The sequence below is a fragment of the Bubalus kerabau genome, chromosome 6 (genome assembly GCF_029407905.1).
Source record: "Bubalus kerabau isolate K-KA32 ecotype Philippines breed swamp buffalo chromosome 6, PCC_UOA_SB_1v2, whole genome shotgun sequence".
Classification (NCBI taxonomy): Eukaryota; Metazoa; Chordata; class Mammalia; order Artiodactyla; family Bovidae; genus Bubalus; species Bubalus kerabau.
The window spans coordinates 59,869,311-59,894,558 of NC_073629.1; the positions used below are offsets into that span (position 1 = coordinate 59,869,311).

Consider the following 25,248-nt stretch of genomic DNA (forward strand, 5'->3'; position numbering starts at 1 on the left):
GTCTCTGGATGGAGTTGTCACTAAAATTGTTAGCAGTACACAACTGATCAAACATGGCTATATTACAAATTGTTAACTATTTTTAAGCATAAAAATAAAACATATCTGTTAGCAAAATGGAAGGGGCTTTTTTCCCCAGTGGATTTGGGAATGAGTATTATAGGGTAATATTGAGTTTCGCCCCAACCCTAATCATGAGTTTGATACTGTTCTTATAGATAAAATTGCTGAAGCAGTTTGTTCACAGAAGTAAGTAGATGGGAGCTGAAGGGATTTGCTGTAGCCCTGTTACTCAGTTCCTTGAACTACTTTCAACTATATGCCAAAAACCATGTGATGATCTGTTCCTTAAAGTATTTTTTCTTCCTACTGGTTGTCAAATAACCCTTTATTGAATTCTGTTCCTTTGCAGCTCTTGACTAGCCGGGCATTCCACCACACCACTCCTGTCATTCATCTATGATGTCATGAGGATGACTGCCATCCACATCAGACCCCACAGACTTGGCAGTCCCCAGGATCTCTTTAATGGTTCCAGAGTATTCTGTAGCTAAAGATTGGTGTTGCATCTGCTGGGCTATGTGGATGACCTCATCAAAAGTGATGTTTCCACTGTGCTTAATATTTTTCTGCTTCTTTCTGTCTTTTGGTTGCTCCTTAAAGGCTTTGATGATCAGGATAGACACAGAAAGTACCACCTCAATCTGGGCCTGTCTGTTCTGAACGATCGGTTTCACTGTAGTCCTCAGACCCTTCCAATCACCAGCTGCCTTTGCAATGTTATCACCAACCTCTTTTGGAGACAGACCCAGGGGGCCAAGCTTGGGGGCCAGGACAGACGTGGCACAGACTTCCCCACGGGTGCCCCTCAGGTATATAACTTTGTCTCCTTAGTGTCTAACTTAGGCGACATGGTGAGGCAGCTGGTGTCAGATAAACCTGGATTGCAGAGGACTGAAGAAAACTGCACCTCGGCCTCCTTCCAGCTGAAATCTGAACTAAAGCCATTTAAATTACTGTTAGTGCTCTAGCAGGTGGCACTTTTGTTCTCCAGTCATCATGGTCATTTCCTTTCTCAGCACTCACACAGGCTTCTAATTTTCCATGTTTTGTGCAACTGAAGTCAACGCACCACAGTATGACGTGGAATTTGTGAGAAGACAGACTTTCTTACGTTAAATGGGAAAATGGAAATTGTTAAAAAAAAGGGGGGGGGGTATGGAAAAGCAATTGAAAGCATACTTTCAGCACATAAATTTTAGGAACGTATAAGAATGAAAGCTGAGGGACTTCCCTGGTGGTCCAGTGGCTAAGACTCTGTGCTCCCAAGCAGGGGTCCCGGCTTCAGTTCCTGGTCAGGGAACTAGAATCCGCATCCCACAGACCTGGAGCACCAGATAAATAAATATTTTTTACAAAAGAAATGAAAGTTAAGAATGTGGAATTGAGTCCCTTAAAACTATCCATGCTCTGTACTACTGGAGAGTCTTCATACACATGGGCGGATATGGTTATCCTGGTTTGAAGATTTCTATTCACTAGGCAGCAGGCATTTGAACAAAAATGACTGGTGAACGAGAGGTTAAGGCAGTCCTAAATACTGGGTATGACATGGTGGTTAACACAAGAGCTCTGTAAACACTAACTCTGAAACTTCCTAGCAGGGCATTCTTGAGCAAATTAACCTCTGCTTTCTTATTTACTAATTTAGAAATAAAGGCAATAATGATACCTACCTCATAGGGTTGTATTGAAAATTTGAAGAATTAATATGTAAGCACTTAGAATACTGTTTGACAAATAATAATTACTCAATAAATCATTGACATTCATACTAGGAAATGATTATACATGACTAGAAATGAGTTTCATATGACTGAGACCTAAATAAATTAAAATTCCATATATGCTTTGCTCTTAGCAAAACTAATCATTTAATTTGTAAATTAAATGAAAAGTACAAGTATGAGGCAAAGCCAGGTCCCTTGCTCAGAGTTTGCAGGCTTATGCTACCTCTTGAGAAAACAACAACAAAAATAAAAGAAACAAAAGGTATATGAGGTATAAAGTTATTCTTTCTAGATCAAAGCATAGCCTATGTTAGGTAAACTTTATGATTTGCTTATTTTGAAGTGGCAAGAAAAGTGTTTGATGTGCTCTTTCCCCATCTTTTTTAACCACAGAAAGTCCCATTATTTCCATTTAGAATATCTTCCCCCACACATACACTATTACTAAATATACCATCCAAACTTCTGGGGCTTAGAGGTTCAGGGGTTTTGCCTTGCTACTATCACTGGGGCTTCAGGAGATCATACTCAACAGTCTTTGTTAAATGGAAATTAGAGATTTTTTTCAGTATTACTTTATTTCTCCTGGATTTCTAATTGTCCTCACCTCCACCCCATTCTAAATTTGAGTTTCATGTTTGATAGCATATACCATAAGTTATGAAAAAGCACAACAAAGAGCTTGAAAGCCCTCATTTGAATAACAGTGACTTCAGGAACAGCTGCTAAGATAAAATAAATCCAAGAGAGCTCAGCAACCAGAACGCAATAGCTTTTCTTTTTAAAGGGACAGGCAGATTCACTCACTAATGTAAACCTTAAGCAGTTACTTTAAATCAATACTATATTTTAATTGATATCTAAGTTTTTCAACTCTGAATTTTTATGGGGTGTTTTATTCCATATACAGGGGATTCTCTTCCACTGTATTTCAATTTGAACAATTATTTGATGACATCATTGATAGAGCTTTACAAAACAGAAAATAAAATCCACCAGGGATCAAGATTTCTGATTTCTTCTTCACTGAGAATGTAGAAACAAAACAAAACTTTACCTAGTGAATAGAAATAATGAAATCAAATGGAAATTTATTACTAAGACAAAATTGCATTGCCAGTTGCAGAATAAAAAGCTAAAAATTGTTTTGTTCATTGCAACATCTCTGTTTTCTGTACTGAGATTCATATCACAGAAACTCTTCATTAAAGTAGTACACAAAAGTCTGGATTTTAAATAAGGTTAAGTGAAGGGACTTCCCTGATGGTCCAGTGGTTAAGACGCCATACTTTAATTACACAGTGAGTGCATGGGTTTGATTTCTGTTGGGGAACTAAGATTCCCCTTGCCAAATGCTGTGGCCAAAAAATAGAGAAAAAAGAAAAAAAAAAAAAACCACCTAATGAACTGAGCTTAGGAAGTAAGGATAAGTAGAACTCTCTTAAGAAAATCCAACATATTAAAATATAATCTTATAGACTGGATGAATAATAAGGAGATTATTTTTCCTACAAAAGTGTCATTCATTATGCAAATAGATTTATTTTAATTTTAAATATCTAGCCTCACTAGTACATCTAGATTATGACTTGATTTCTAAATACATTATTTACATATGACTTTTGTTGGAATATATATATAACATAAAGACTAGCCAGAAGACATTGAGCTGAAGCCTAAACTTTTCAGAATAGCAAATTATTTCATGAAAAGTTGGATTTATCAATGTGTCTTAATTTTTCTGACCTAGTTAAATCAGTAAAGAAAAAAATAAAATTTAGAAAAATGCTAATATCCAAGATACATAGTTATAGTTCAAAGCAAAGACACAGTCCCACATGTTCCTACTTCCTCATTTCATTCAGCCCTCTGTAAATAACTCCTATATTTCATTTTTCATTGATGTTTTTGCTCACTTGACTATTTCCACATGTGGCAGTTGAATATATTTGTACCAATAAAATGAAATATCACACCCTCAGATCATTTCATGAAAGTTCTTTTTTCAATGTATTGTATTTGGCTGCAATTATCAAACAACCTAACTAGAAGTGATGTAGACCATGAAGCATTTATTGTTTACTAAACAGAATGCCCAGAGGAAGAAAACCCCAGGTGGACTTGGGAGCTCAGTGATGTCAACATGGACCCAAGTGGGTTAGACAGTATTCCAGTCCAGGCAGTCAGACTCAAGTGTCAATGGATCATTCTGTCTTCCTGGGAAACTCTGAGTTCATGTAGTGAAAGAAGAAGAAGGCAGTTGTTAGTTGCTCAGTCGTGTACGACTGTTTGCAACACCATGGACTGTAGACCACCAGGCTCCTCTGTCCATGGGATTCTCCAGGCAAGAATACTGAAGTGGGTTGCCATTTCCTCTTCCAGGGGGTCTTCCTGATCCAGGGATCAAACATGGGTCTCCTGCATTGCAGGCAGATTCTTCACCATCTGAGCCACCAGGGAAGCCCTCTTGTAGTGAGCAGGGACTTAAAATCTCTCAGTCTCTCACATGGTAATCATTTAATAAGTATTCATTAAACAGTTAAGGAAATTTTAAAATAAAAGCAGGAAAACTAAGACTCTGTGAAATAAAAGGGTGCTTTGGTGTTGAATGATGTCACAACTATTCAAGTGAAGGCTGGATCTTTGTGCTATGTGGTTTTTAAATAGATTTCAGTATAACTAAAAAACATTTTGGGTCATTTATAGTCTTCCTACTTCCTTGGAGTCTCTTTTGTTGTCCTCTCAATGCTCAGTGTTTAAAATTTGCAAGTATAGCAATGTAGACTGAGTCAAATTGCTCTGTATGAGGAAGGTTTGGAGGTCACTGTAGTCAGCGAGGTATGCTGCGTGTAGTGTTTCTGTGCTTGTATGTTTTGCATGTGCACCCACTGCATTGCCTAAGGGAAATACTTCTCTTTTGGAAATACAGTGTTTGAGAACTACTCTGGTTGGTACCTGATTAGTTTTCTATGATAGCACCTTATTAACTGGTGGAGTGATTTATGCAAAATCGAATTTTACATGACATATTTTAAACTTAATAAATCAATTTTAGGACAAATAGAAAGTTGAAAATCGGAGTTAGAGCTTGGTAAAAATCACTAGGCTCAAAAACAAACAAATGAACAACAGCAACAACAAAACCCTTAACAAATGGGAAAAAAAAATCCACTGTCAAAAGAAATGATAGAGCAAAACATTCAGCACACCAGACAAAAATCTAAAGCACTAAGAGTGAAATTCCTAGAAGATGATCAAGCATTTTGTCTGCTGTTCTGTTTGTCTGTGGTGGGGGGGCCGGATGGGGGTAGGGTAGTGACAAGCAGCAGGATGGGTAATGAATAGTTTTCTGAGAATCTTCACATGGGTAGAGATGAGAAGAAGAGGGAACTATAGTGGTCTGCTTTCTCTGCAAACTCAGCCAGCACTTTATAAATGGCATAGGACTCGTTTCAAGCTAAACTATTACTGGCTTAAATCCAATGGGATTGGCCAGAAATGAATCATCTTTGGAAATGCAGCATGATGCAGAGACTCACTCAGGGGCTAGAGTAGCCAAGCACAGCTAAGAGTAAGGCCACCTTTTAGACCAGGAAGCAGACCTAAAAATGGTCTGGTCTCTGTCTACTGTCAGGCTTGCAGAGTCAGATTGTCCCAAGGCCCTAGTCCCTTTCCTTCTCCTCCATGGAGAACTCCCTGGCCACTCCAGCCCACAGTGAGGACTCTGAAGTCTCAGGACCTTTGGAATTTGTCCTATATTTTGTAGTTAATTACAAACAGCTTAAGTTGATCTTGTGAATAAAATGAGGTTATAGATATGAAAGTTCCTAGTACAGAATCCAGCGAGACTTTGTTTTTCCACTCTGTCACCCCTCGAAAGACAGCTCTGGCCAGGGCACAGAAATAATGAAAGTGGGGGCATTAAGGAGAGGTGACTCAGCCCTTCTTCTCATCTGTTATAGTACACAGGCCCTGACAAGCAATGTTCCTCACTAGATCCAAAAACTGTTGCTGCTATTGAAATAATCCAGATGGTATGAATTACACCAGAAAGCCTTTATAAGTTGGCCCATTATTCAGATTTGAAGATACATGTTATTAGAAGCAAGGTGACCTGAATGCTTGCTGGGGTATTTGAAAAACTGGTTTCTGAAGAACAAAAATAAGTAAATATGGAGTGGATTATTAATTTATTACATGTGTTAAAAATCAGACCCTGTTTATTTCAGCAAAATTAAAATATTTTAAAATTGTAATAGTACATACTTATAAAAATTCATATATCACAGGAGTTAATACAATGTAAAGCAATTTCACTTTTAACACTATGGTTAGCAACCGTCCAGTGAAGGCCTGAAGAGGTTGGGGCTACAGAGGTAAATATGATCAACAAGCTCCCTGCCTTCATGGGGTTTACATTCTAGTGGGCGGAAACAGACAATCAGCAAGCAAATAAGGAGACAAACCAGACATGGGATGTATGGAAGTGGGATCTCAATGATGGAAAAAAAGGTCACAGTGTTGAACTCTTGTTGGAACAACCTTCTGGCAGACTGAACTGCAGGTTCAAAGGGCCAGACAAGAAAAAAGGGGGCCGCTACATATGGTATATCACTTTAGTAAATCAAAGTGGGCATTACAAGAGGAGTGTAGGGGTCAGATCATGCAAGATCTGGGTAGGAAGGTCAATTTTATCTAAACACTATGAAAGGCCATGAAAGATTCTTAATTGAAGGGGAGGGCAGCAGAGAGAATCTGATCTTCAGTTTTGAAAAAAAAAGTAAGGGCAAGAATGGAAATCTGCAGACCAGACATGTTGGAAGAGATTCACTCACACATACACTGAAACATATAGAGCTTAAAATATATGTACACTCTTCCTGCAACTTGCTACTAGTGTTATTTTTAGAACTCCTCTTTGAAATTATGTTCACAGTCACTTTACTGTCTTAGAAAATCAAACACATTTTGTTTTTTGACCTTTCCCTATCCACCCAAATGCAGTAACTTAGTTGGAAAACACAGGTTTTGGCATTTTTAACATGACTCCAGAATGTGTTCATCAGATTTGGCTCTGAATAACTTTTGGACCATTCCAAAAATCAGATGTATTCTCAAAGAAATAATTCTTTTCAAAAATTCCGTGTCTACAAATGTGATACTTTTAAGCAGCATCATAGGAACATGTATATACTTGGCCAAGGTGGTTTATTTGAAATGAAAAACATCCATTTAGTTATATTTATTCACCGATAATTATTGAGCACTTTGGCCACCTCATGCGAAGAGTTGACTCATTGGAAAAGACTCTGATGCTGGGAGGGATTGGGGGCAAGAGGAGAAGGGGACAACAGATGAGATGGCTGGATGGCATCACTGACTCGATGGACTTGAGTCTGAGTGAACTCCGGGAGTTGGTGATGGACAGGGAGGCCTGGTGTGCTGCGATTCATGGGGCTGCAAAGAGTCGGACACGGCTGAGCGACTGATCTGATCTGAATCACTAAGTTCCAGGCACTATTTTAGGCACTGGGCATACATCAGTGAAGGCTTCCCAGGTAATTCAGTGGTAGTAAAGAATCCTCCTGCCAATGCAGGAGGTGAGACTCAGGTTTGATCCCTGGGTCGGGAAGATCCTCGGGAAAAGGAAATGGCAACCCACTCCAGTAGTCTTGCCTGGAAAATTCCAGGGACAGAGGAACCTGGTGGGCTACAGTTCATGGGGTCACAAAGAGTTGGACACGACTGAGCACACACACAGCAGTGAACAATGAGACAAAATCTGTCCCTGCTGGGCTTATATTCTAGTAAAGGGAGATGTACCAAACAAACAACAAATAAAACTAAGTGAACTCTGTATTATGGTTGAAGATTATATAAGAGAAAGGTAAGAGAGCTTTAGGAAGGTAAGAGAGCTTTAGGAAGCTGGAGGGGTGGGGTTCCAATTTTGAATAATGTTGTTAGGTTGGGCCTCACAAAGAAGGTGACTTTGGTTAGATTTGAAAGGGCAGAGACAACTAATATAGATGTTAAGGAGAAGAAACTTCAAACTGACTTAACAGTGCAAAGGTTCTGAGGTAGGAAAGTCCCGGTAAGGATGAGGACCACTGGCGGGGCTAATGGTTGAGTAAGGGAGAGAGTTGTAGGCTACAAGGTCAGAGAGATAAGGAGATGGAGGGCAAGTGATAAGAAACTTGTGGCCATGGAAAGAAATTTTACTTTAACACTGACTGAAGGGAAACAAAGCAGAAAAGTGGCATGACATATTATTCTGACCGCTGTGATACAGACTACAGAGGAGCAAGGATGGAAGTTTTCATGTTTTTTGGAAAACAACACCACTTGATAATCAATCTCCTAATTTTACCAGGAAAGGGGAAAGTAACCACAGTTAAACATTAAGAAACATTCCAGATCATATCTTTCCCCTTTGTTTCCTTTAGAGCAAAGTCCTATTAGGCCCAATTCCTTTGTCCCTGGGTCCAAAGTGTCCTTAGATCATTTTCAGGCTGCAGCCAAGCTCTTTAATCTTTATCCTGTACATTAGCCAGGATCTTCTTGGCTGCAATAAACTGCATCCCATGATCGCTCAATAGCTTCAGTCGTGTCTGATTCTTTGTGACCCTATGGACTGTAACCCACCAGGCTCCTCTGTCCATGGGATTCTCCAGGCAAGAATACTGGAGGGGGTTGCCATGGCTTCCTCCAGATCTTCCCAATCCAAGGATTGAACTTGTATTTCCTGCGTCTCCTGCTTTGTAGACATTCTTTACCTCTGAGCCACCGGAGAAGCCCCAAGGAACTGCATACCTGACCCAAAATGGCTTAGGCATCAGGCCACTTACTATGTCATATGTGAGTAGTCATGAGGTATGCAGAGCCAGGGTATGTTAACTTAGCCACTTAGTGACCTTTTGGTTCTAGGTTACCAGTCCTATATTTTCTTTGCTCATTGTTCCAGGATGTGCCACCATAGGTTGAAACATATCTTGGTAACTGGAAGATGGCCAAGGCAAGAAGTAAGGAAAAAAATACTTAGGGGCTCTCAGAAATAAAACCCTCCCCATGGAGTCCCTTTTCCCCACCTTCCCATTACGTTCACACCACACACTTAGTTCCTAAAACAGTCACTGACAAAGGGGGACAGAGAAGCAAGAGCTGTCTAGACTGGTGGCTTTCAGAGTATTAATCTGAGGAAGGGGAGAGGGTGTTAAGAGCTGATCCCTAAGACCATTTCAGGGAGTCTGCAAGGTCAAAACTATTTTGTTATAATACTAAAATGTTATTTGCCTTTTTTGTTTTAAACTCCCATTCTGAGGGTACAATGGAGTTTTTTTCCAAGGGCCACCTGAAATAGTGCAACAGATTGAATGCAGATTTGAAAATCCAGTTTTCTTCCATTAGGCTGGATATTACAGATATTTGCAAATTTTTAAAGTAACACCATTCTTGCTACTATTTTAGGGGGGAAACATGGTTATTTTCCATTAAAATGTGCTATTTATGATAAGATGTAATTATTTTTTAGATAAATATTTTTAGATTTCTCAGTTTTAATTTTAGTATAGTAAATATTAATACATATAACCCACATAAACAAAAGCTTTTGGGGGCCCTCAATAATTTTTAGGAGTGGAAAGTGGGTCTCTAAAGACAGTAAAGCGCTGGTTTAATTTGACAGGTCTGATTCACCCTTGCTGCCGCGGGCAGAGCCGGAACTTTTCCTAACTCACCTCCTCTTGACCCAAGCCTTCTTAAAATCCTACTCTGTAAATTCCACAACAGGAAGTGCAGACGCAGCTTATTGAATTAACCGATCTCCATGCTTCTAGCTAATCGGAGAGTAAGCTCTTGGTTTTTTGACAGTGAGGCAGTTAAATGGTCAAAATGAAGTGTTACTGGAACTGGAACTGTTACTTCAAAGACAAACGTCACACGAACTTGCTTCTTAATATGGGAAGGGGTGCGGGGTTTTGAGGGGTGGACAGTTGAAATTTCAGAACTCTTCTAGGGAGCAGGGGTAACCCCACTTTAGTATCATCAGTTGTCTGGGTTAGCGATTAGTTATTGGTAATAACTGGCCTACCTTACCACCAGCCTGCACTGCGGCGTCTGTCTTTATAAGGAGGGCCTGTCATTCACCTATGCTTACCTGCATCAGTCCTGGCCTCCCGATAGCTTAGGCCAAAAGCAACCGGAGGGTTACCTTGGATTCTGAAGTTGTCGCCATGGCATGTTCATGTTCTTGTCTTGATCTTTCATCTAGGATTGGGACTGGATATACGTGTGTGAACTGGAAGAAGCACTCCTTTCTCCCTTGTTCTTCAGTTTAAACAATTCTTGTCCTTCTCTCATAGTATTTTGGTTTCAAAGTGCTCTCAGGATCCTCCTTAAAATACCAAACCTGTTTTTACTCTGAGTAAATTTCTTGGCTTCACTTAAAAAAAATCTATCCAAGTACGTCTTTGTTTTATAACTCAACTCATATGCCTGCGATTTCTCCATCTGATCTCCTTCCTTTTTCTGGCCTCTCATCTTCGCTGGAGAATTTTAGGAGGCCATGGAACACGAGAGGAGCCGCCATGACCCTGGCTAATGGAGTAGCGGGCATACATTTTTTTGCACATATTTTGATCAGTGGGTGTGGGGCAGTTTTGCATAGACTTCTAATTCACGAGTGCCTTTTCTTAGACTTCCCGCTGCCTTTCGCCTAGGTCCAATTCTTGCCCTAAATTTACATGAACTTTTCTCCTTGGCATCCTCGACTCCCAGCGCTTGAACCTCCCTTCCCCTGGGCCTGACCTAATTCTGGGTGCCGGCTGTTGTTTGGTTTATTTCCCCACTTTTTCAACCCCACAGAGCTTTACTGGGCGCTTCACTTTTGCTCGGGTGGGTGCTGGGGTTCACAGGGGCTCGGGACGTGTGCTTTGAAGCAGCCACGACCCCGCCACCCGCTCCTAGCCCCATGAAGCCCGGGGCCCCGAGCTCCGCGGGCGTGAGGAGGGGGTGGAGAGCAGGACCCAGCAGGGTGAATCACAGGGCGTAACAGGTGCCGAGAGCCGCAGCTGCGACCGCATCCCGCTCGGGCTCTAGGGATGAGGTTTTCTTTTTCTCCGGGTTTTTTTGGAGGTGCCACCGGACCAATGCAGGCCGCTGTTGTTCATCGCCTAGCAACTGGCGGAGCCAATGGGAAGCGGCTAGGCCTTGCGAACCTGCTCGCAGGGGAGGTGGCCGCGAGGGGTGGGGCGGAGCCCGGCCGGGGGCGGGGAAGGCGGGAGCCGGAGCCGGAGGTGGAGGCGGGGCCGTCGGCCCGGGCTCAGCGTGCAGCCGCGCCTGTGCGGGCCCTCGGGGCTGCGCGAGCAGGTCTAGGACTCCGAGCGGTGTTTCCCCGCCACAGCCGGGGGCCGTGAAGGTGAGAGCCTCACCCGGCGCCGAGATTGTGACGCGCCCGCCTGGGGAGGGGCGACGGCGCCTGCGGGGACTGGGGCAGGCTGGCGGGCGGGGGGAGGGCGCCGGCCGGGGTCGGGAGGGCGGGCGCGGAGGTGAGCGCCGGCACCTGGAGCGGCGCCCCGCTTCTCTGCGGGAGTCTCGGCGCGGCCGTTGGGGCAGTTGGAGGAGGCGGGCGAGCGTTGCCCCCCGGCGGCGCCTGGAGGAGGAGGTGGGAGGTAGGTGCCGACTCGGGGACCGCTCCCGCTGATCGTCGCAGAGCGGAGCCCCAAACCCTCTCCGGGATGGAGAGAGGGTGGCGCCTGGCGCGGGATGACGAGCGACGCGGGGACGTGGGGGAGGAGGGGATGGCCAGTTTGGGGCTGCGGTGTCCGCCGAGCAGAAGCTGCGGGGCTCGCGGGCTTCGAGGTTGTTAGGTCGAGCTGCAGGGGCCAGTCGTTAGAAGGAGGGGTGGCCGCTGCAGGGGAAGAGAACCCCCCTACCGTTCTGGTTAAAAGACTAGGGCAACAACTTACATCATCTCAAGGCAGGCGTGTGTGAGGATGTTTTGGTGTAGAATTCTGTAGTAAAGTACAATAAACTGAAGTGTGAGCTTCCTGCTCTTTTTCGAGCCTGTGCTAATCGCCCAGTTATGCAAGTCACTTGGGCTAGGAAATGTCATCTGCTAAGTAATTTGTTCTCAGCACGTATAACGTGGGAATCTTCTTAGGTTATTACTTCCATTAGTAGTTGTGATCTCCAAATTACCATTAATGGCAACGTGGATAATAGTTTTTATTGAATCTGAGACACTTGACATTTCCCTTTTCTGGACCCCATAATGGGGCGACGATGAGAAGAGGCACTCCTCCCAGAATGGTTTGGAGGTGTAAGAGGGGGGCTGCCTGGAATTTAAAATTGCTGGACTCCTCTAACAGTTCTGATTAGTGTCTAGATCTAGAGTTGGCTAGGAATGATAGGTGTCTTGGCTCAGGAGGGATTGGTTTACAGTTTAAGTAGGAGAAAATTCTGGCAGCCTGAATCCTGAACTGAAAAGGTAAGTATGACTTGACACATTTAGGGGACTGAACAAACTTCAATAGAATTAGAGATCAGGAGAGAGAGGGAAAAAAATGCCTTTAAAGTTTGCTTCATGCTCTTTTGAAATTTAAAAGTTAGAGGTAGATTTATGAATTCGGATTCAGTCAGCAAAACTTAATCTATCAAATCTCCTATCCTACAGCTATCATAACCTGCAGGTCTAGGAAGCTTCTGTTATTCATTGAAGTTAAACAAGTAAAAGCTAATAACTAGTTTGATGCTCTTTTCTGCCTGCTGGCAGTGAGAGTTTCTCAGAATGATTGTTTGAAGAGAGGAACAGGAATGGATAGTTAAAATGAAGGCTCTTTCAGTGACTTGCTGGGACTCTTCAGTCAAGTCATTTTATATCCTTCCTTCCCCCGTCTGTACAATGAAGATAATCATGGCCCAGGATTTAGTAACATGGGTGAAGCAGCTTGAAGATAACTGCAAAGACTTAGTTATTCTAGGATGAAATGTGAAGATCTCCTCCTAACACATTGCGCCTTGTGACAGGGCTTGTTAAAGCACTTTGTGTTTGAAACATGCTGAGGCAGTATGTAAGAGAAAAAACATTAACTGTTAAGATGATGTGCCTAAGGCCTCAAGGCTGACACGTTATATTTTGGGGTTGTCTGAAAACCTCATATAGCTTCTTTTGACCAAACTAGCTATGACTCAGGTTTTATAAAAGATGTTGAGTGCCTTCATTGTGGTATGCATCTAGAAATAAAATATAAAAAAGACACTGCCCCAGAATTGTGTCGTTTTAATTCATTTTACACACTTAAGTCGGAGCACTTCCAGAGCTTTGTATGTGTGTGGTTGGATTTTTAAATTTAAAAAGGATAAACTACAATGACCAAAAGACAGATTAAACAGAGCAATTAACAAAAATCTAATAAAATGTCAGCCTTATTTTTTATCTCCCCCCACTAAAATGTAAGTCAGTCCCACAAGGCTAGTGACTTACACCTACTTGTTTGTTGCTGTGGTGGTTTAGTCACTAAGTTGTGTCCGACTCTTGTGAGTCCAGGGACTAGAGCCTGCCAGGCTCCTGTGTCCATGGAATTTTCCAGGCAAGAATACTGGAGTGGGTTGCCATTTCCTCCTCCAGGGGATCTTCCTGACCCAGGGATCAAACCCACGTCTCCTGCACTGACAGGCAGATTCTTTACCACTGAGCCACCAGGGAATCCCAGTTTGGTAGTTGGAAGCAGGTAACTAGGATTAGAGGTAAGGTTGGAAAACAGGGCTATGACCTTTGACTAGTAGGTGATAGGGAATCCTTAAAAAGTTTTATCCAGGGGAATTATATTTGATTTTTACTTCAGAATGGTATTTCCAGCAAAATCAGTAATTTGAGTGGTCCATAGACAATTTAAATAATGTCTGAGTCAGAATAGTGCATAGCAGTTTAAGACTTTAAAAATAAGTTATTGAAGCCCCCAGGATGTTCTGAAAAGTAAAAATGATCATTCATACAACCAGCCTTTACTGAGCATCTTTCTTTTTTAAATTGTGGTATAATTGACATATAACAGTATTAGTTTCAGGTGACAACATAATTTGATATTTGTACATCTGTGAAATGGTTACCATAGTAAGTCTAGAATCTTCTACTTTAGGATTAGAGGAATAAATACACCAAGATAAATAATATACACATCCGTTTTCAATCAACTTGTGATTCAGTAAGAGAAATGACAGTTATAATACAGTGCTGAATCTGAGTGTCATAAGAGGCATGAATATGTCAGGTCTCAGCAATGTAGGATTCTGAGATGAGAGAAGACACAGATTCTTTCAAATTAAAAATAAGTTCTTGAATAGATGTTAAAATGTGTCCAGTTAAACAGTCAGTGCAGTCTTACTATAACATTTACAGTTTTCGTCTGTTAACCCTCACTTCCACGTTGCCCTCCCCACTTCTTAATTTTTTTTGAGTGAAATTTCAGATTTGACTACCATACTACTAGCTATGGGACCTCAGAAAGTAGTGTATCTTCTGTGTGCCTTAGTTGTCTCCTTTGTAAATTAGGAATAGTAAAACCTACTTCATAGGTTTGTGATGATTAAATGATATGTTAGTATCCAAAATGGAGAAGGCAGTGGCACCCCAGTCCAGTACTCTTGCTTGGAAAATCCCATGGATGGAGAAGCCTGGTGGGCTGCAGTCCATGGGGTCGCTACCAGTCTGACACGACTGAATGACTTCACTTTCACTTTTCACTTTCATGCATTGGAGAAGGAAATGGCAACCCACTCCAGTGTTCTTGCCTGGAGAATCCAAGGGATGGCGGAGCCTGGTGGGCTGCCGTCTATGGGGTCGCACAGAGTCGGACACGACTGAAGCAACTTAGCAGCAGTAGCAGTATCCAGAATGGTGCCTGGAAAAACACTTTGCATCTTTTGAATACTTAACTATTTGACATAAAAATGCTGTAATTGAATAAGAACTAACTTAAAGGCAGAAATTTTTCTTTTTTTTGTTCTATTTGTGAGTATCAGCTAAACCCTCTACATTCAGAGAGGGTAAATATATTGTTAAACTAAACTTCTTGAACGAGTGACCTTTGTTTATTATCTCCTTTTATTTACTGATCATTTTTCTGAAATCTGATTTCTAATTTTACTCCTCAGCTTTGTCATAAAGTCCTTAATTACCAGACTGAACATAATATTCTATTTAGCTCTGCCCTTTCTGTGGCATTTGCTGCTGTTCCTCATTTCCTCCTCTTTAAAACTCGTTTTCCTTGTTTTTCCTAAAACATACCCTCACCCCTGTATTTTCATCTCCTAGATCTAGGTCACTTGCCCTCACCTCTTCCATGTTGATGTTGTTGAAGGCTCTTTCTGCCTCGCCCCTTTTTTTCTGTATAGATTGAACTACCACATGTATGCCGATGACTCCTAAATCTGCCCTGATATCTTAATCTCCAGGCCCTGGAGTTTATCCTCATTTGAATGTCTCATGAGGACCTGTATAAACCCGGTGAGTCCTACACAGGTGGCTCAGAGGTTGAAGCATCTGCCTGCAATGCAGGAGACCTGGGTTCGATCCCTGGGTCGGGAAGACCTCCTGGAGAAGGAAATGGCAACCCACTCCAGTATTCTTGCCTGGAGAATCCCATGGACGGAGGAGCCTGATGGGCTACAGTCCACGGGGTCGCAGAGAGTCAGACACGACTGAGCGACTTAACTAACTTTCTACACTGAGCTCTTTATCTTCACACACTTAACCACACCTGCTGGCAACCTTACTCCTGTGTTCTATCTATGTGACACTATTGTCTGTCTAGTACCAAAACCAGATTTTTACATGAGAGAATACATGCCTCCCTTTTGTATATTTGTCACCATGTTTGTCAGCCCAGCTTCTGAAGCTTTTCTTACCTTTCCTTCATTGTCTTCATTGTCACTGGCTAATTTGGCCAGCCAGCCCCGACCATTAATTGCTCTGTTTGCTATAATATTTTTGTGCCAGGGCGACTAAAAATGGGACCTATTTTGTAAGCATAATGTGGGAGGAGATTTCTAGAATAATATTATTCTAAAAAAATTCAGTTTCATGAGTGGCCAGTAGATACTTGTAATCCAAGGTGGATACCAGCCATTGCATATATATAATCGGCCCTCTTTATCCACGAATTCAACCAACCACAGATTGAATTGAATCCACTGAATTGAACCCAGGTTGGTTGAATCTGTGACTGTGAATCCTGTGGATAAGGAGGGCCGACTGTGTTCACTGTACTGTACTATAAGGGACTTGAACATCCTCAGAGCTTGGTATCTGCGGGGGGCCCTGGGACCAACCCCTTTTGGATCCTGAAGGACAACTGTACTTTTTGCCCAATAGTTAATAGTTTAGGTTATAAAGGATAGAGTCTTGAGTTTGTCAGTCTTTTGCTAGTTGATTTTAATATGATTGTGCTTCCTTTTGAAAAGATGGAACTTTCAATATTATTCTTTTCACAGCCACCCTCAGAAATATAATGGATTTGGTTCCAGTTTTGTGAATATTGCAATAAAGTGAGTCACATGGATTTTTGGTTTCCCAGTGCGTATAAAAGTTATGTTTTCACTGTAGTATAGTCTTTTAAGTATGCAATAGCATTATGCCTGAAAAACAATGTGCATGCCTTAAGTAAAAAATACTTTTTTGCTAAAAAATACTAACCATTATCAGCGAATCCTAATCTTTCTGTGGTGGTAGTAGTGTCAAGGATCACTGACCGCAGTCACCATAATAAACACAGTAACAATGAAAAAGTTTGAAATATGGTAGGAATTAACAAAATGTGGACAGAGACATGAAGTGAGCAAATACTATAATGAAAAATGGTGCCAGTTGACTTTCTTGATGAAGAGTTGCCATAAACCTTCATTTTGTAAACACAATATCTGCAAATATCTGCACAATAATGGTAAAGTGAGGTATGCCTGTATTCTGTATCCAAGCTCTAGAAATGTCCTTCTACAGAGGATCAAGCATGTAATGGCAAGAAGACATTTTGGCTTCTAGTAGTTTCCAGGCACTGCTGGGAGGCAGGGACTGAATGGTCCTGAGACTGTGGCTGCTCGGGAGCTGGTGGCAATGTATGAGGAGAGCCGATGGCCAGTGGGGTGAGGGTGATCCATGCTGGACCATGGAGGGATAGGCAGACACCACCAGTGTCAACAGCTGGCATTGAGAGGGATGCTTTGAATACGTCCACTGCTGCTGCTGCTAAGTCACTTCAGTTGTGTCCGACTGTGCAACCCCATAGACTGCAGCCCACCAGGCTCCCCCGTCCCTGGGATTCTCCAGGCAAGAACACTGGAGTGGGTTGTCATTTCCTTCTCCAATGCATGAAGGTGAAAAGTGAAAGTGAAGTTGCTTAGTCGTGTCCGACTCTTCACGTCCCCATGGACTGCAGCCCACCAGGCTCCTCAGTCCATGGGATTTTCCAGGCAAGAGTACTGGAGTGGGGTGCCGAGTCTTCTCCGGAATACGTCCACAGATAAACTCAAAACACTGTTCCTATGTGTGTGCTAAATGAGAAGTTCAGGTGTCAGAAGTAAATAAACTTGATGGGAAGGCATCCATTAACCATCACAAAGGCAAATTTACCTTCTTTTATGAGTGGAGCATCAAACTAAACTGGACAGGTACCTCTGGAGTACAGTACAAGGGCCGTGTGGAGATCCTCAATTTGTCTGATGAAAATAGTGTGGATGAAATGGAGATTTGTGTGAGCTTTGCCAGAAATGAGCCAGACACAAATCTCGTGGCCTTAAAGAATCAGCAGCATCCTCAAAACAGAGTTCACACGGGGTACGATACTGCCAATAATCATGGAGAGTCAGTAGACCCAGCCGGGCAGCCAGAACTGAAAACTGAGGAGCGCAAGGCCAAATCTGCCCCTTCAAAAACCCAGATCAGAGCTCTACAGAGTTGTTTTGCCTTTTTTTTTTTTTTTTTAAACTACCCAAGAGCTTGTTCAGGCCTATACCCATGCTCCTGTAATGTTATGTGTTTGTGTGGAGTTAATCAGTTGTGTCCTACTCTTTTCGACCCCATGAACTGTATGTAGCCTGACAGGCTCCTCGTCCGTGGAATTCCCTAGGCAAGAATATGGGAGTAAGTGGGTTACCATTTCCTACTCCGGGGGATCTTTCCAACCCAGGGATTAAATTTGCATTCCCTACATTTCCACTTCACCTGGAAAGCCCTCCTGCAATGTTAGAAGCAGAGAAAGGTGGCAAGTTTCAGCTGATTGGTGTCAGTGTCTGGAGAATTCATTGAACTGGTCCCTGAGAAACATATTGCGATGAAGTGGAGGTTTAAATCTTGGCCAGAAGGTGGCTTTGCCACCATCACCTTGACCTTCATTGACAAGAATGGAGAGAATGGGCTGTGTTTGGAAGGCTGAGGCATTCCTGCCCATGAGGAGGAGAGAATGCGGCAGGGTTGGCAGCGGTACTACATTGAGGGCATCAAACAGACCTTTGGCTATGGTGCATGCTTCTCTTAGGGCCGCAGCGGGAGTACAGGCTGCCCGGGATTTCAGTCCAACCCTCTCCTGAGGCTCAGGACTCAGAGGATTGCACCTTCCCAACCACAAACTTGGGGCCAGGGCCCTTTCCCTTCATGCTCACCTTAGGTTGCGCATGCTTTCTGCTGGGTGGGAACAGAGGGTGAGTTCTTTTAGGTGTACCTATACTAAATAAATGTAATTTTAAAAATGAAGGAAAAGACCTTTTAGAAATCATCATTTAATACAGTCTATCACCAGCTGTGTTAGTTTATGAGGAGATGGTCTCAAAAAATTTATATCATTTGCTCCAGATACTTGTTGAATGTCAAAAGGAGGCCAAGGTTTGTGAGGCTTTGGAATCAGATACAGACATACCTCTTTATTTTGCTTCACATTATTGTGTGTTTTAATAAATTGAAGGTTTTGGGCAACCCTGCATTGTCAGGTGATTAACATTTTTTAGCAGTAAAGTATTTTTTAATTAAGGCATGTTCATTGTTTTTTCAGACATAATGCTGTTATTGCACATGTAATAGACTACGTTTGTAATGTAAACATAACTATTAGATGCAGTGGGAAACCAAAAAATTCATGTGACTTGCTTTATTGCAGTAATCGGGAAGCAAACCACAGTATCTCCAAGGTAAGGCTATAAGCTAGTCTTATTCTTACCTTCCAGGTTAAAGAGCTAAGTTTTCCTTTCTGTCTTTCAGGTGTGCAACTGGCTAAGTTATCTTACCTCCTGAGTTTCATATTCTTCCATCAAGAAAGTAGCGTATTTACTCCTTCCTAGGGCCATGGTAAGGCTGAGTGACATGGCTGGTGAACACGTTTGGCAGGTAGTAAAAGCTAAGAGCAGTAGTTCTTCACACCTACCAGCTTCACATAGTTATCTGAAACAGAGTTCTTCAGTCCCTGTCCATGATCCTTGGCAAATCTCTGGATGTCCTCATGGATCCTCTGAAACTGTGGCCAAAACTGCCTGTTTTTCTACTTTTAAGTGGGAGGCTTGTTGGCTAAGAAGTCCAAATAAGATTTAAAAAATAATTGCCATTTATTGGTGTTTCATTCTCACTTAGCTCACTTTCTGGTTTACAAAGTTAGATCAATGTGGGTTTTTTTTTTTCCCCTTAATCCTCTCTTAAGAATGATTGCTGCTATTCCTACCTCTGCCCTGGAAGAATGTGGGAGACCTGGGTTCAGTCCCTGTGTTGGGAAGATCCCCTGGAGAAGGGAAAGGTTACCCACTCCAGTATTCTGGCCTGGAGAATTCCATGGACTGTACAGTCCTTGGGGTCGCAAAGAGTGAGATATGACTGAGCGACTTTCACTTTCATGCTGTCTCTTAAGTGCTCTTGGTTCAAATATCTAATCACCTTCCTGCTTCTCTAAGCTGGAAGACTTAGAGACTTAGAGAATCAAGACTCCATTGAAAGCCTTACTAAGTTGCAGCATGACTGAAGTGTTGATCCTGGTCTGTCACAGTATTAAAATAGCATACATCTCATTAATATATCATCAAACTTAGTTGACATTCATTCAGCAAACTTTATTGGATTCCATATTGACTGAGGGTCAGTTATGATACCTCATACCAAAGCAAGAACAGTTCAGTTCAGTCACTCGGTCGTGTCTGACTCTTTTTGACTCCATGAACTGCAGAATGCCAGGCCTCCCTGTCCATGACCAACTCCGGGAGCTTACTCAAACTCATGTCCATTGAGTCGGTGATGCCATCCAACCACCTTATCCTCTGTTGTCCCTTCTCCTCCTGCCTTCAGTCTTTCCCAGCATCAGGGTCTTTTCCAGTAAGTTAGTTCTTTGCATCAGGTAGCCAAAGAATTGGAGCTTAAACTTGTAGCATCAGTCCTTCCAATTCAGAAATTCAGGACTGATTTCCTTTAGGATGGACTGGTTGGATCTCCTTGCAGTCCAAGGGACTCTCAAGAGTCTTCTCCAACACCACAGTTCAAAAGCATCAATTCTTTGGTGCTAAGCTTTCTTTATAGTCCAACTCTCATATCCATACATAACCACTAGAAAAACCATAGCCTTGATGGACCTTTGTTGGCAGAGTAATGTCTCTGCTTTTTAATAAGCTGTCTAGGTTGGTCATAGCTTTTCTTCCAAGGAGCAAGTGTCTTTTACTTTCATGACTGCAGTCACTATCTACAGTGATTTTTGGAGCCCCCCAAAATAAAAGTCTCTCACTGTTTCCGTTGTTTCCCCATCTATTTGCCATACCAAAGCAAGGGTACAGGCAATATGCTGACAGGCCTGCTGGCCAGGAATGCAGCTTAGGTGGTGGGAGAAAAAGTGTTATTACAGTTGGTTCTGTACTGCAGAGTTAATGCAAAGTGTTCTGGAAAGCCATTCAGAGAAAGCCTGGAGAAGGACTGTATATTCACTAGATTTTTTTTCAGAATTTTTTTTGTATTGCTATTTAATATTTTGTGTGCATCTATATGGTTATTCAATTGGAATAATACTATTGGATTATAATTTAGTCTCAAGGAGAGGTGGTAGAAAGCAAGAACCTCTCTATGTGTCAGATTTGAGAAAGCAACTCATAAATTGTGTATTCCTTCCTCTCCTACAATATAGTAGGGTGTAGGATGTGTAGTTGATGAAAGTGAAAGAGAGTGAAAAAGTTGGCTTAAAGCTCAACATTCAGAAAACTAAGATCATGGCACCCGGTCCCATCACTTCATGGCAAATAGATGGGAAAACAGTGGAAACAGTGGCTGACTTTATTTTTTTGGGCTCCAGAATGACTGCAGATGGTGATTGCACCCATGAAATTAAAAGACGCTTACTCCTTGGAAGGAGAGTTCTGACCAACCTGGACAGCATATTAAAAAGCAGAGACATTACTTTGCCAACAAAGGTGCCTCTAGTCAAGGCTATGGTTCTTCCGGTGGTCATGTGTGGATGTGAGAGTTGGACTATAAAGAAAGCTGAGCGCCCAAGAATTGATGCTTTTGAACTATGGTGTTGGAGAAGACTCTTGAGAGTCCCTTGGACTGCAAGGAGATCCAACCAGTCCATCCTAGAGGAGATCAGTCCTGGGTGTTCATTGGAAGGACTGATGTTGAAGCTGAAACTCCAGTACTTTGGCCGCCTGATGCAAAGAGCTGACTCATTGAAAAGACCCTGATGCTGGGAAAGATTGAGGGCAGGAGGAGAAGGGACGACAGAGGATGAGATGGTTGGATAGCATCACCGACTCTATGGACATGGGTTTGGGTGGACTCTGGGAGTTGGTGATGGACAGGGAGGCCTGGCGTGCTGCAGTTCATGGGGTCGCAAAGGGTTGGACATGACTAAGCGACTGAACTGAACTGAGGGTGTATAGTTAAATGTGCTGGACTCTTACGCTTTGCTTCTTGACTTCATCATATTCCAGCTATGTGACCTTGGGTAAGAAAGCTTGCTGGACCTGTTTCCTCATCTCTGATAGGGGCAATTGACTGGGTTATTGTGAAATTCAGGCAGTTAATACATGTAAAATGATTTCAGTTTACTTGTTTCAAATAAGTGGTTTACACTTAATTATTTTATTCTTAAAATTAGGTAGAATCTTGTTTGATGATTATGAAGACAGCATGTGCATATTCTGCTTAAAAATGTGAGAAAATTTTGATATAAATAGCTGTACTCAATTCTGTAATGGGTCCCATGATAAATGTAAAAATCATGGATAGTAGAATTGAAAAGTCTTTAAAAATCCTAATTTTACAGATGTGGTAACTGAAAACCAAAGAAATGATCCCTTGCTCAGGGTCGCACAGTGTGGAAGTGGCTCTGGGAACTGTGGCCCTTGACTCCTGTCGGGTGCTCTTTCAGTACCTTGTGCAGCTTCCCTGAGGGGACAGTGCCCTGAAAAAGATGAGTTTATTTGAAGAGCTAAGACCAAAACAGATGAAAACATGAGCAATAAGAAGTCATTATATAATAAAATACCTGATGGTGTGGCATAGACTCTCAGGACATACCCGTCTGACTTCATCAGCTGCTCTCTTGAAGCAGAGAAATGCACTGTACTAGTTGCTTGAGTCCTAGAAGGTTGGTAGATTAAGAGCATTTTGTTTTGAGAAGAATATCAATAGTTATAAACCAAAGTCAACCTCCGTCTTCTTTCTCCCTACTGAGTTTAGATTGTAATTGATCTGGAGGAGAGTCCATCTTTGCCAGGCCAGCCAGTACTCTTTGTGTTTTTGCTTTTCACATCAGTGCAAGGCAGACCTTCGTCCCTGGTGGGCTGGTTCCCCACAGACATGCTCTGACATGGCCAGGGTCAGTGTGAAGAGTGCAGCACTGTTGCTCACTTGTATATGTGATCATGAGGAGGGGGTAGGTTCTGGAAGTGTCATCGATTGATGGGGAGCATTTATCATTTGTCTACGTTGATGTTTCCAGTAAAAGGCAGCGGTGCTCCTGTCTGGGATTAAAGTACATCTATAACGTCTCGTTAACCGTGCATGAATCCACTGCCTCTAAAAATGTTGCAGAACAGGACATGCCCTAGAATATCCAGCTGTATAAAGGTGTGCTGTAGAAGTGAAAACACTGGCCCAGCCCTCACTACACCCAGGCATCCCATTCCCCGGGGCTGTCCTTACTAACAGTTCGTAACCTTTCCATACTGTTCTCCTAAATGTATTTAGATAATTTAGCAAAAAATGGTAGTCAAAATATTTTTGGTTTTCATCACTTTTTTTTCATACTATACATGCAAATCTACTTCACTTTATTAATCCCAGAGTACCCCTTCTTCTGACTATACCATATATATTGATTTTTAACTGTTTCTCTATTGATATTCATTCATTCATTCATTCATTCATTTGGCTGCATCATGGGGCTTGTGGGATCTTAATTCCCAGATCAGGACCCCCTGCAGTGGAGGCATGGAGTCCTGACCACTGGACCACCAGGGAATTCCCTCCTTATTAATATTTAAATTTTCTCCAATTTCTTGCCATTAAAAATAAAGCTGTAGTCAACAGGGTTCTTATATGTCATGCTTGTCATGATTGAATATGTGGTAATAGATGCCTAGAAGCATAATTGATTAGTAGAAAGGCATTTCAAATTTTTGTGGACTGCTGGGTTGCCATCTAAAACTGCAAACTACTGACCTCTGGCAAAGTTCTATTTCACTTACATAATTGACTGTCTGAATAACTCTGGGACATTTGTATATTTCTAATCAATTTTTGCTCTTCAGGGCCACTTGGCTTTGTGTGTTGATAGTGCAGCTTAACTGATCAGTCTGAAGATAAATGTTCTATATTTTTTATCACTCATGCCATTCTGCTTTTAGTTTTGGTGAGTTTTGGTGCTACTCTCCCCCATTTTCTCTGCTTATCTTTGTAATTGCCTTTTTAAAATGTGGATTTTATTTCTCATATGAAAAACGCATTCACTTATAGAAAATTTGGAAGGTGCAAAAAAGGGATTATTCATAATACCTTTGTGTGTGAAAATACATTGTGAAGGGGATGGATGTCCTGCCCTTGTCCTTCTTTTCTACTCCCAGGTTGGTCTTGGTCTTGTCTTCTAATTTTTTCTGTTCTTATACAAACTTTACAGAGCAAACCTTATATGTGTACATACATTCGTATATTATTGTTGTTTCAATTGTGACCCCATGGACTGTAGTGCGCCAGGCTTCCCTGTCCTTTATTGTCTCGGAGTTTGCTCAAACTCATGTCCATCCAACCATCTCATCCTCTGTCATCCCCTTCTCCTTTTACCTTCAGTCTTTCCCAGCCTCAGGGTCTTTTCCAACGAGTCAGCTCTTCGTTATCAGATGGCCAAAGTATTGGAGCTTCAGTATCAGTCCTCGTAGTGAATATTCAGGGTTGATTTCCTTAAGGATTGACTGGTTTGATCTCCTTGTAGTCCAAGGGACTCTCGAGATGAGTCTTCTCCAACACCATAGCTCAGTTCAGTTCAGTTCAGTCGCTCAGTCGTATCCGACTCCTTGCGACCCCATGAACCGCAGCACGCCAGGCCTCCCTATCCATCATCAACTCCAGGAGTTCACCCAATCCCATGTCTATAGAGTTGGTGATGCCATCCAGCCATCTCATCCTCTGTCGTCCCCATCTCCTCCTGCCCTCAATCTTTCCCAGCATCAGGGTCTTTTCCAATGAGTCAGCTCTTCGCATCAGGTGGCCAAAGTATTGGAGTTTCAGCTTCAACATCAGTCCTTCCAATGAACACCCAGGACTGATCTCCTTTAGGATGGACTGGTTGGATCTCCTTGCAGTCCAAGGGACTCTCAAGAGTCTTCTCCAACACCATAGTTCAGAAGCATCAATTCTTTGGTGCTCAACCTTATTTATGGTCCAACTCTCAACATCCATACATGACTACTGGAAATACCTTGCTTTAACTGTATGGACCTTTGTTGGCAAAGTGATGTCTCTGCTTTTTAACGTGCTATTTAGGTTTTTCATGGCTTTTCTTCCAAGGAGGAAGCATTTTTTAAAATTTCGTCGCTACAGTCACCATCAGCAGTGATTTTGGAGCCCAAGAAAATAAAATCTGCCACTGTTTCCACTTTTACCCCATCTGTTTGCCACGAAATGACGGGAACAGATGCCATGATTCTAGTTTTTTGAGTGTTGAGTTTTAAGCCAACTTTTTCATTCTCTTCTTTCACCTTCATCAAGAGGCTCTTTAGTTCTTCACTTTCTGACATTAGGTTGGTATCATCTGAGTATCTGAGGTTGTTGATATTTTTCCCGGCAATCTTGATTCCAGCTTGTGCTTCTTCCAGCCCAGCGTTTCTCATGATGTACTCTGCATAGAAGTTAAGTAAGCAGGGTGACAATATACAGCCTTGGTGTACTCCTTTCCCAATTTTGAACCAGTCTGTTGTTCCGTGTCCATCTCTAACTTGCTTCCTGACCCACATA

General features: G+C 42.2%; 1 protein-coding gene and 2 pseudogenes across 12 annotated transcripts in view; 2 read left to right on the top strand and 1 right to left on the bottom strand.

The window, feature by feature from the left end:
• Positions 1–388: 388 nt before the first annotated feature.
• Positions 389–928, bottom strand: LOC129656445 (60S ribosomal protein L12-like; annotated as a pseudogene).
• A 10,124-nt stretch (positions 929–11,052) lies between these two features.
• SSX2IP (SSX family member 2 interacting protein) overlaps positions 11,053–25,248 on the top strand; it is a 58,261-nt gene continuing 44,065 nt past the window's right edge. For 4 of the 12 annotated variants that reach the window (XM_055585327.1, XM_055585331.1, XM_055585332.1 and 1 more), the window contains exons 1-2: positions 11,056–11,202; positions 19,033–19,089. The gene's annotated coding sequence lies outside the window, so the exon portion shown is untranslated. Of the gene's footprint in view, positions 11,203–11,437; positions 11,456–19,032; positions 19,120–22,928; positions 22,947–25,248 lie in introns of those variants that run through there. The other 8 variants (XM_055585334.1, XM_055585338.1, XM_055585328.1 and 5 more) reach the window with 6 other exon arrangements.
• On the top strand, positions 16,901–18,316 carry LOC129656446 (activator of 90 kDa heat shock protein ATPase homolog 1-like; annotated as a pseudogene).